The 9,288-nt window shown below is 47.6% G+C and overlaps 1 pseudogene; it reads left to right on the top strand.

Annotated features, from left to right (window-relative positions):
- Positions 1–1,553: 1,553 nt before the first annotated feature.
- LOC108876253 (uncharacterized) lies at positions 1,554–9,001 on the top strand (annotated as a pseudogene).
- Positions 9,002–9,288: the final 287 nt, after the last annotated feature.

The following is a 9,288-nucleotide window of genomic DNA, read 5'->3' as shown; positions in this document are numbered from 1 at the left end:
GTGAAAAATAAAATAAGACAACATGCTTTTCGGGAGGGGTTCACCAGGTGTTAGCCAATGACATCATTTGTAGTAGGCCCGGCCAATAGAATGTGATAATTATTATGACAGGGGTGTGTCCTGCTCACAGACAGTAAACAAATTGGGAGTTTCAGCAGCACGTACTCCAGCTGTTCGTTGAACAAACCGCGGAGTAAATTACTGCACTGTTCGCCCAGCCTAAAGACTGACTTTCACTGAAAGTGACCAGAAAATCTGCAAATATCAGCAAAGAAAGCAGTCGGACACCCAAGAACTTCAACTGGAATCTAGCGCTGAAGTTGACTGTTGATTTATTGGCTCATCGCGCACACTGTAAACACGGTAAGTTGGCGCTTTGTTTTATCTAGAGAAAATTTGCTGGGCAACAAAGATAATGGGTTCCTGTGTCCAATTGCTCGGTATGCTATGTTTTTGTGTGGTTTTTGTGTTGTGCATACAGACTGCTATTGTAACCACCATGCTGCTTTAGTTTTCCTGGCAGTTTTCACAACAAATAGTGATTTGGTAGCATTAGCATGCTAACTACAGTCATGCAACAAAAAAGTATCACCACTGCCCCAACAGATATTTTGTAAAATATCACAGCTATGTAATGATTGCAGCCACTGAAATACATGGCTTGACCCATGATTTTCTTTATATGTTATATCATGTCATGAGTCAACGTTTCCATGTTTGAGATGCAAGCTTTTCTAAGGAATATATGAGACAGGGTTAGTTCATGTAGTTGCAGCCGAGTCAACTGCGCCATCATGTGGGCATATGTAGTAAGTGTTCATTAGTTAGCTAAGATTGCAGGTGATTGTTGTAAAATAATACATGGTTTTGCAGTCAAAGACAAGTCAAGACATATCAAGTTTTTGTAGCGTTTGTACTCAGAATATGTCAATCGTCACATTTCACAATTGTCAATAGGTGTAGTGCTGTCCTGGGTTTGTTTGTATATGGTCTGCAGTCAGTCAGCAACAAGAGACATAGTCACAAAGTTAGTAGTAGTGATCATCTACATTAGGACAAGCCACAACATTACTTTTCTTAATCTGTGTTTGACCCACTTACAATTGTAATGGTAAATGTACTGTAGCTGTTCTCCAATCTAAAGAGTGCATTGAGATAGATAGAAGTGTTGTTTAACTTGGTTTACATGTGGCTTGTGTTTTGCAAACCTCCAAAGCTGCCAGCTTTAGGTTTACATTTTAACAGCCATCTGTATCCTGCAGGAAGTGGTATTTCACTCTGTTCTTATTCCTTTTTACACTGCAACTATTCTCCTCTCTTTTTGGCTCACAAACCATTCAGCTATGATAAGTTAAGTCCCTTTATCATATATGTCTTTCATATGAATTTTGTTTTTGTTCTAGATGCCAAGGAAGAAGGGTTTCCGTATGCGGCATCCTGCCAGACCTGCTAAAAGTAAGACGGTTGCTAATTCAAATGATTGTATTTGTGCTGACAAAGAACCACGCCCTGTTGTGGCGGGGACAGACATCCGAGCTGCAACATTGCCATTTGATGAGAATATTTCCATGTTGTGCTCAGTTGTGGCAGCAATCCAGCATAGTCTTTCCTGTGTGTAACTGGCAAGATACAGATGTTAGTCGCGTACGTGTTGAGGGAAGCAAGTTGTTCATGAATCTGTGTAGAACAAATGAGGAAGACAGTGGCAAGCGAGCAAATGGACACTCGGTACAACGTTACCAGTTGTTTGGCAACAGCTGGACTGTAGCAGTAGGCCTCTCTGTAGAAAGGGATTTTGCACATGAAGGGGAAACTGTCTTGTATGAAAAACTACAGGAATACTTGTTACAGGACGGAGTTTGTCTTATGAAACTGCAACATGCAGTATCTGCTATTATTAAGCATAAACAGTACTATGTGGTTGTTGATAGTGGCACACGTGACGCAGCTGGTTTAGCTTCCAATGTTGGAACCTCAGTAGCTGTGTTTAACACCTGTCTTGATGACCTGATGTTGCACATCAGAAGTTTATCAACATCTCTAGAGGCCAAAACTTACCAGATTACCAGCTTGTCAGTGAAGGCTGCAGGTAATGATGATGGCAATGAGAGCTCTTCCACAATCCCCTCTGTAAATGACAGAGATATTGCAGAAAATGTTGTGCCAATTGTGAGGAGCGTGCAAGGATCGTTTCATCAGGGAGATTCCCGGTTTGTTGCTCCAGGTTTCCAGTGTATGGCAGTGGCTCTGGTGAGCATAGGTAAACATTCCATTCACCCTATGTGTTCATGGGAAGCTGCTAATTTAGACCAAGCAGTAATTGTAGGCGACGAATTATATCAAGTATTGCGTAACAACAAAATGATCTCTGGCAATAGCAACGCAATGCTGTGTGTTCCTGATCTTCCACAACAGATTGTAATTGATGAGCAGCTGGTTATGTTTGACTATGGACAGCACGTGTGTGGTTTTGTTGATGAAGCTGATGGTGACCTTATCAGGGCTGGTGTCCATGTCTCTCTAGCTCATGGCTTGGACTACATGTTTAAGAACTACGACACATGTTTACTTACTTTGGGCAGTGCCACTTGTGCAATTGTTCATCAGGATGGTAACTATGCCGTATGTGATTTGCACGCTCGCAATAAGACTGGCATGGTGGACGCTGACGGCTACAGTGTGCTTGTAATTTTTAATAGTCTCACAGACTTACATAGGTATATTTGCACACTGGCAGCATCACTGGGCAAACAGCCACAAGCTTTTGAGATAGCTGGTGTAAAAGCTACTCACGGAAATGCAATTGACAAGATGTATAGCTCTGTGTGTGCGACAGATGTCAAAACCACATGCTCACCTGTCGAGGGCGCTTTATGTGAAAGTGCTGCTGTCAACACTAAACGAGTTAATAAGCGCAAAAACTCAGAAGCACATGGTGCACACAAAAAGTGTCATGTTGGTGCTGCAAATTGTGATGTGGAGTACATATGTGATCTGCCAAGCAAGGAATTGCACTTTGCCCCTCTTGATAGACAGGCTGCACAGGCTTTATGCAACCAGTTAAATGTTGAGTTAGAGACTACACACATGCCAATGCATTCAGTTAGTGGTGTGTTGGGAAAGCCATGCACAAACCACCCTATTGCAACTGATGGTAACTGCTTCTTTCGGGGCAGTGTCCCAAATTCTGAGTGGCACACAAAAGAACCACAGGAAAATAAGGCTGACCGTTGTTAAACACATGAAAAACAACGCAAAAGACTATGTTAGCTTTTTGAGAAGCGGCTTTTGTTCTGTCTCAGAGTACATTAACAAGTGTAAAATGCATCTTCTTGGCTCTTGGGCTACAGAGCTTGAAATTCAGGCATTGACTGTTTGGGAGTACATGTGTTTACGTATTGTGACAAGCAGAGGCTTAAGTATAGTAGCAAAGGTAAGCCTCTGTCCACACAGGCTATCTACTTGGAAAACTGCAGCAACAATCACTACGAACCTGTGATTTGTGTTGACCAGCCAGACTGCCAAGCTTGTTATGGTTTATGTATAGCCAGCAACTCTCACAACTCCTCAAAACCATATCCTTTGAGAAGACAGAGTGCTCATTGTAATTCACACACCACCAACGCATTGCAAACACAGCCATCTGCTGATTTCCTTGATAGTAATGCCCCATGTTATAAGATTGTTAACAGTGAACCACGTCCAATGTCACCCACATTTAGGCCTGTATCTTGTGATGTGGCCAAAGCACTGTGCAAAACATGGAACATGAATTTTGAGAAGCAGGATACAGTGATAGCAGTGACTTGTGTTCCGGCTAACATTGTACAGACCACCAGCTTGCTGCCACGTACAGACAACAAGGGTTCCCTGTTGCCTGTGAAATTAAAGCGCAAGCTGACGTATGAAGGTCACTATGAATATCAGTATGTTGACACGGGTAACATCAGGCAAGCCTTGCTTTAGCTCAAAGCAAGCAACAAACACTACAAGGATGTGGCATTTAATGACTCGTGGGTGAATGAGTTCTGCCCCGATTCTGTCAGCGAACAGCCTGCGCAGGTCGGTGACTCTTGTAGTCCACCAGCTGCTGACCTTGCTCAGGAAGAGCTCCTGCACGATCGGCAGACTCACTGCATGTTCCAAGATACCTGTCTCATGCCAGTCGATATTGGGCAAGAGGCTCTTGACCAGTACTTCGATCATGTCTTAAGCCTCGCTCCTGCTGAAGGGAACTCTCCAGTGAGACTCCTCTCAGATCACAGTAATGAGGCAAAGTGCTTTCCTGTTCTGTTTCCACAAGGTGGCCCTACGTACCACGACAGCAGACCGCAGCGTCTCACCCTGTCACGGTACTTTAACAACAGGATTATGCATGCAGACGGCAGGTTTTCAGGGAATGTGGAATACATCTTCTTTGCGCACTATATGTGTGAGGTTGAGCAGGTGCTATCGAGCATGTCCATAGCCCTGCGTAAAGGCCACAAACATGCTGCTGCACAGTCTCTTGGCAGTGACAGACTCAGTGCTGAGAAGTCCTTTAAAAAACTGCTTGAATTCGACGAGGGATATCGCTTTCTTAAGCCAATCCGTGGCACGCCAGCTTTCTGGCAAGTGGCGCAACGTGACCTGATGGCCTGCATCCGCCAACTTGGTATCCCTACCTGGTTCTGCTCTTTCTCCTCTGCAGACATGCGCTGGTCAAATCTTCTCCAGACAATCTTGAAACAGGAAGGCCGCGCACAAACTGCAGAAGACTTGGACTGGGCACAGAGATGCGAGCTTCTCTGCCGCAATCCAGTCACTGCTGCTCGCATGTTCGACTTTCGCTGGCACGTGTTCTTGAAGGAGGTCCTCCTCTCCTGCTCAGCCCATCGGCAAGATCTGCGATTTCTACTACCGTGTGGAATTCCAGCAGCGTGGCTCCCCGCATGTCCACTGCCTCTTTTGGGTCGAGAATGCCCCAGTCATTGACAAAAACACAGACGACGAGGTCACGGCATTTATCGACCAATACGTCACTTGTGAGTTGCCGGCACATGACCCGGCTTTACTTGAAGCTGTTACCTCTGTGCAACAGCATTCCCAGTGCCACTCGAAGACATGCAAAAAAAACAGAACAGTCTGTCGGTTCAACTTTCCACGGCCACCTTCAGCTCGCACTTTCATCTGCCGCGAGGCATCTGATGATGTCGTTACCTGCTTGTTCTTGTACACCTGTACACATGACAAAAGAGGCAGCAGGTAAGATCATGAGCGCAATCAAAGCCGCTCTTTCGAACCCAGACGCCGCTTTCTCTGATGTGGGCCACTTATTCTCTAGCTTGAACATCAACCTGAGCCTCTTTGAGAGAGCCTCGCAAAACACAAGTTGTCTTAAAGCGTTGCGCTGACGAGGTATGGATCAACCAATACAGCGCGCCACTCTTGAAATGCTGGAACGCAAACATCGACATCCAGTATGTGGTTGACGCCTATGCTTGTGTGGTATATATCATTTCCTACATTTCAAAGGCGGAGAAAGAGATGGGGCTCCTCCTGCAGAATGCCCAACGCGAGGCCAGCAAAGAGTCTAACACTAGACACCATGAGGAATCTGGGCAGCGTCTACTTGCACAACAGGGATGTTTGTGCTCAAGAGGCTGTCTACAGACTGACTAACAGTCACTTGAAGGAGTGCTCCCGTAAAGTTGTCTTTGTCCCCACTGGGGATAATGTCGTCAAAATGAGCCTGCCCTTGAGCATGCTTAGGCAGAAGGCCGCCTCAAAGGAGCTCAGCACAGACGACATGTGGATGACTAGTCTTGCCGATCGATACAAGAGCCGTCCACAACAGGCTCCATTTAATGACATGTGTATGGCCACCTTTGTATCGCAATATCGCGTTGTCTGCCAATGAAACCACATGGAATAAAGTCAGGCTTGACAACAACAATGGCTACGTTGCAAAACGCACGCAGCCCGCCGTCATCAGATATGCGCGCTTCTCTGTAAGCCAGCAGCCCGAACTCTACTACCTCAGCGTCTTGCAGCTTTTCCTGCCCTATCGCTGCAACATGGACCTCAGGCCCGCTGCTTACGCCACCTATGAGCACTTCTATTCTTCTGGCTCTGTTATGTCAGTGGGCGGACTGCTGCGTTCAGTCAAGTCCGTCGTTGACCAAAACCGCTCTGTCTTTGAGAAAGATGCTGATACCTTAGATAGTATCCACAGCTCAATCGACAGCACAGGTGTTCTTGAGGATGCATGGTGCGAAATGTGTCCTGAGCAGCAGCTGGACCGCTTGAAGTGCGCCGAGCTTGCCAGTACCGCGCAGCAAGCAGACGATGAGCCCCTCGCCAGCATCCCCGACCTTGCCGTAACCCGGGCACAGGGGGGTAACTTGGAGAAAAAAAAAAGGGCCGCTCTGAGCAGGGCTGACGGCTTGGCGCCCTCAACCCGACGCAGAGGGGCGTTTTCTTTCATGTCAGGCAGTGGTGTGTGCAGGTGCTTCGCGGAGAAAAGCCACCACCCATTCATCTTTTTGTCACTGGGGGTGCAGGGACTGGGAAGAGCCACCTCATCAGGGCTCTCCAGTACGAAGCCGAGCGCTTACTGGCACCAGTGGCTCTCCACCCTGACGACATCACCGCCATGATCACGGCTCCTACAGGCATCGCCGCCTATAACTTGCGCGCTGCCACCATTCACACTGCATTAACATCAGCAAGGACGTCCGCCTTCCTTACATGCCGTTGGGTGAAGACAAGCTCAACACTTTGCGTGTCAAATATGCCAGTTTTAAAATACTGATCATTGATGAAATCTCCATGGTCAACCACAATTTACTGGCATACATCCACGGACGCCTCCGCCAAATTAAACAGTCTGGCGACACTGCCTCTTTGGAAACATCACTGTCATTGCAGTGGGTGACTTCTTCCAGCTGCCCCCAGTAAGGGGGAAACCCCTGTACGTTCAGAATGTGGGCGCTGATCTGTGGTCAGGCACTTTTCAGATGGTGGAGCTGACCGACAGTATGCGCCAGAGGGACACGGCCTTTGCCTCTCTTGAATCGCCTCAGGCAGCACCCTAAAGGCGCCCCCTTGCTGCTTGATGACCTCCAGACTCTGAAATCGTGCGTAACAGGAGAGGAGAGCTCTGCGCTCCATATCTTTGCGACAAACAAGCAGGTGTGTATTCACAACACCCTTCGCCTCACTGCCACCTGTCCTGATTTCAGTCGCGTGCCAGCACAGGACTTCATGGCCTGTAAGACAACTGGCAGCTTACAATTGATGCGTGGCCACCACTCCAGCACGCACAACACCACCTTGGAGGAAGAGCTCCTTTTAGGGCAAGGTGCACGCGTCATGCTGTGTAAAAATGTGGACATCTCGGACGGCTTAGTCAACAGAGTTTGTGGCACCGTCACTGACATCGCCTACGCACCATCCTCTTCTGCCTTCCCGAAAACGATCTATGTCCTTTTTGATGATCCCCAGATTGGGGCACAGCGATGCAAGCACCATCCTTACCCTCCCGCTGTCACCTCTACAGGCATTGACCCCAAAGAGGAAACAGTCACAGCTCGCGGTGGCCTGCGCAAGCAGTTCCCCTTGAAACTGGCTTGGGCATGCGCTGTCCACAAGGTTCAGGGGCTGACCGTCGACAAGGCTGTAGTGTCCCTCTCTAAGATCTTGGCGCCTGGGCAAGCCTACGTAGCCTTGAGCCGTGTCCGCAGCTTGTCCGGCTTGGTGATTACAGACTTTGCAGAGAAAGCCATTTATTGCAAGGACAGCATCAAAGAGGCGCTAACCACCGTGCCTCGCTTCTCTCTTGAGGATTACTCCTCTATTGCCTGCCCTTCAGACGCTTTCACTGTCTTCTGCTTGAATGCACAAGGCTTGCGTGCGCATTCACAAGACTTGTACGCACCCGCTGCGCCCTGATTGCATTGTTGTCACAGAGACGTGGCTGCCTGCAGCTTCAACACTTGACTCTGTACAGCTTCAGGGATACACTTTGCGCCATCTTGCCTGGAGTCAGGCGTATGATAGCAGCAACCCCACACTGCTGGACATTCGTTCCCAGCAACATGGCGGCGTTGCCATATACTACTCTGACCCTTCTGCTTTTCATAGCATAGAGCTTCCTGACATCAACATGGAGTGCTTGCTTTGCCACAATCCGTACCACGACATTGTGCTGGCTGTCATTTATCCCATGTCTTTGTTCAAAGAAAACCTCGGCAGGCTTCTGCCTTTTCTTGAAAACCTGGCACCGACTATCGCCATCATGGGAGACTTCAACGAGGACATCCTTAAAACATCCTCAATTCCTTCCTTTTTGGCTGGCCGCGGCTTCCTTCAGCACATAACTGTGCCAACCACGGATTTAGGCACTCATCGATCATGTATATGTCAGGAGCTCAGTTCACCAAGTGGTCACTGTCGTTCGCGCTACATACTTCAGTGACCACCACAGCATCTTCTGTACTTTCGCACACAACAAACAATAGCAAAGCCCGTGTACAACACTGCGACATAATGTCCCTCTGGAGCCACACTGTACCTGCCTGGACACACTCAATGGTTGCGATACCGCCAGTGTTTTGGTCACGCTCAAACATTTGCTCTGAGGCACAAAGCGAGTTGCAACAAACCGCAACTAGTGCTCAGGTACTTACAGCTCGTGCAGTGTTCTGTCGCTGGCACGTCATAACGCTTGAGGTTCCACAGACAATCACTCCAGCTGCATCACATGCTGCGCCCACCGCTGCCTGGTGTATCACTACACCAATAACACAAGGGTTTTAATCACACTGTACCACTGACTGAGGCACAAGGCAGGTTGAAACAAACCGCAAGAAGTGCTCAGCTACTTACAGCTCATGCCACCGCTGGCACCACAAACCCCCTGGAATAACGTGCGCAACTACAAAGCCCAATATCAACCTCATTACCAACTAACTGCATTTTCCCACAGGACTACAGGTACGCTCTAGACTAGCTGTGTGATATTTGCTTTTTCCATTACATGCGCTCACCCTCTCTATGTCTTTCAGGTACGCTAAGCTGCTCGTGTAAGACACACTGCGCCTTTATATTGAAATCTTCCTCACGCTCCGGTGTACATACTGTAAAAAGTGTATATATAATAAGTAATGTAATAATAATATATAATTACTAACCTTCTGGTAGATGTGTACTGAACATATATGTTTCCAGGTATAAGCTACACTGCCTATGAAATATTTTACTACTGACACTTTGCCCTTGCCACGCCTGCTGCTTGTTTGCTTGCCT

The sequence above is a fragment of the Lates calcarifer genome, linkage group LG15 (genome assembly GCF_001640805.2).
Source record: "Lates calcarifer isolate ASB-BC8 linkage group LG15, TLL_Latcal_v3, whole genome shotgun sequence".
Taxonomy (NCBI): domain Eukaryota; kingdom Metazoa; phylum Chordata; class Actinopteri; family Centropomidae; genus Lates; species Lates calcarifer.
Note: the sequence above shows the minus strand (reverse complement) of the source record. Positions and strands in the feature narration are given on the sequence as shown.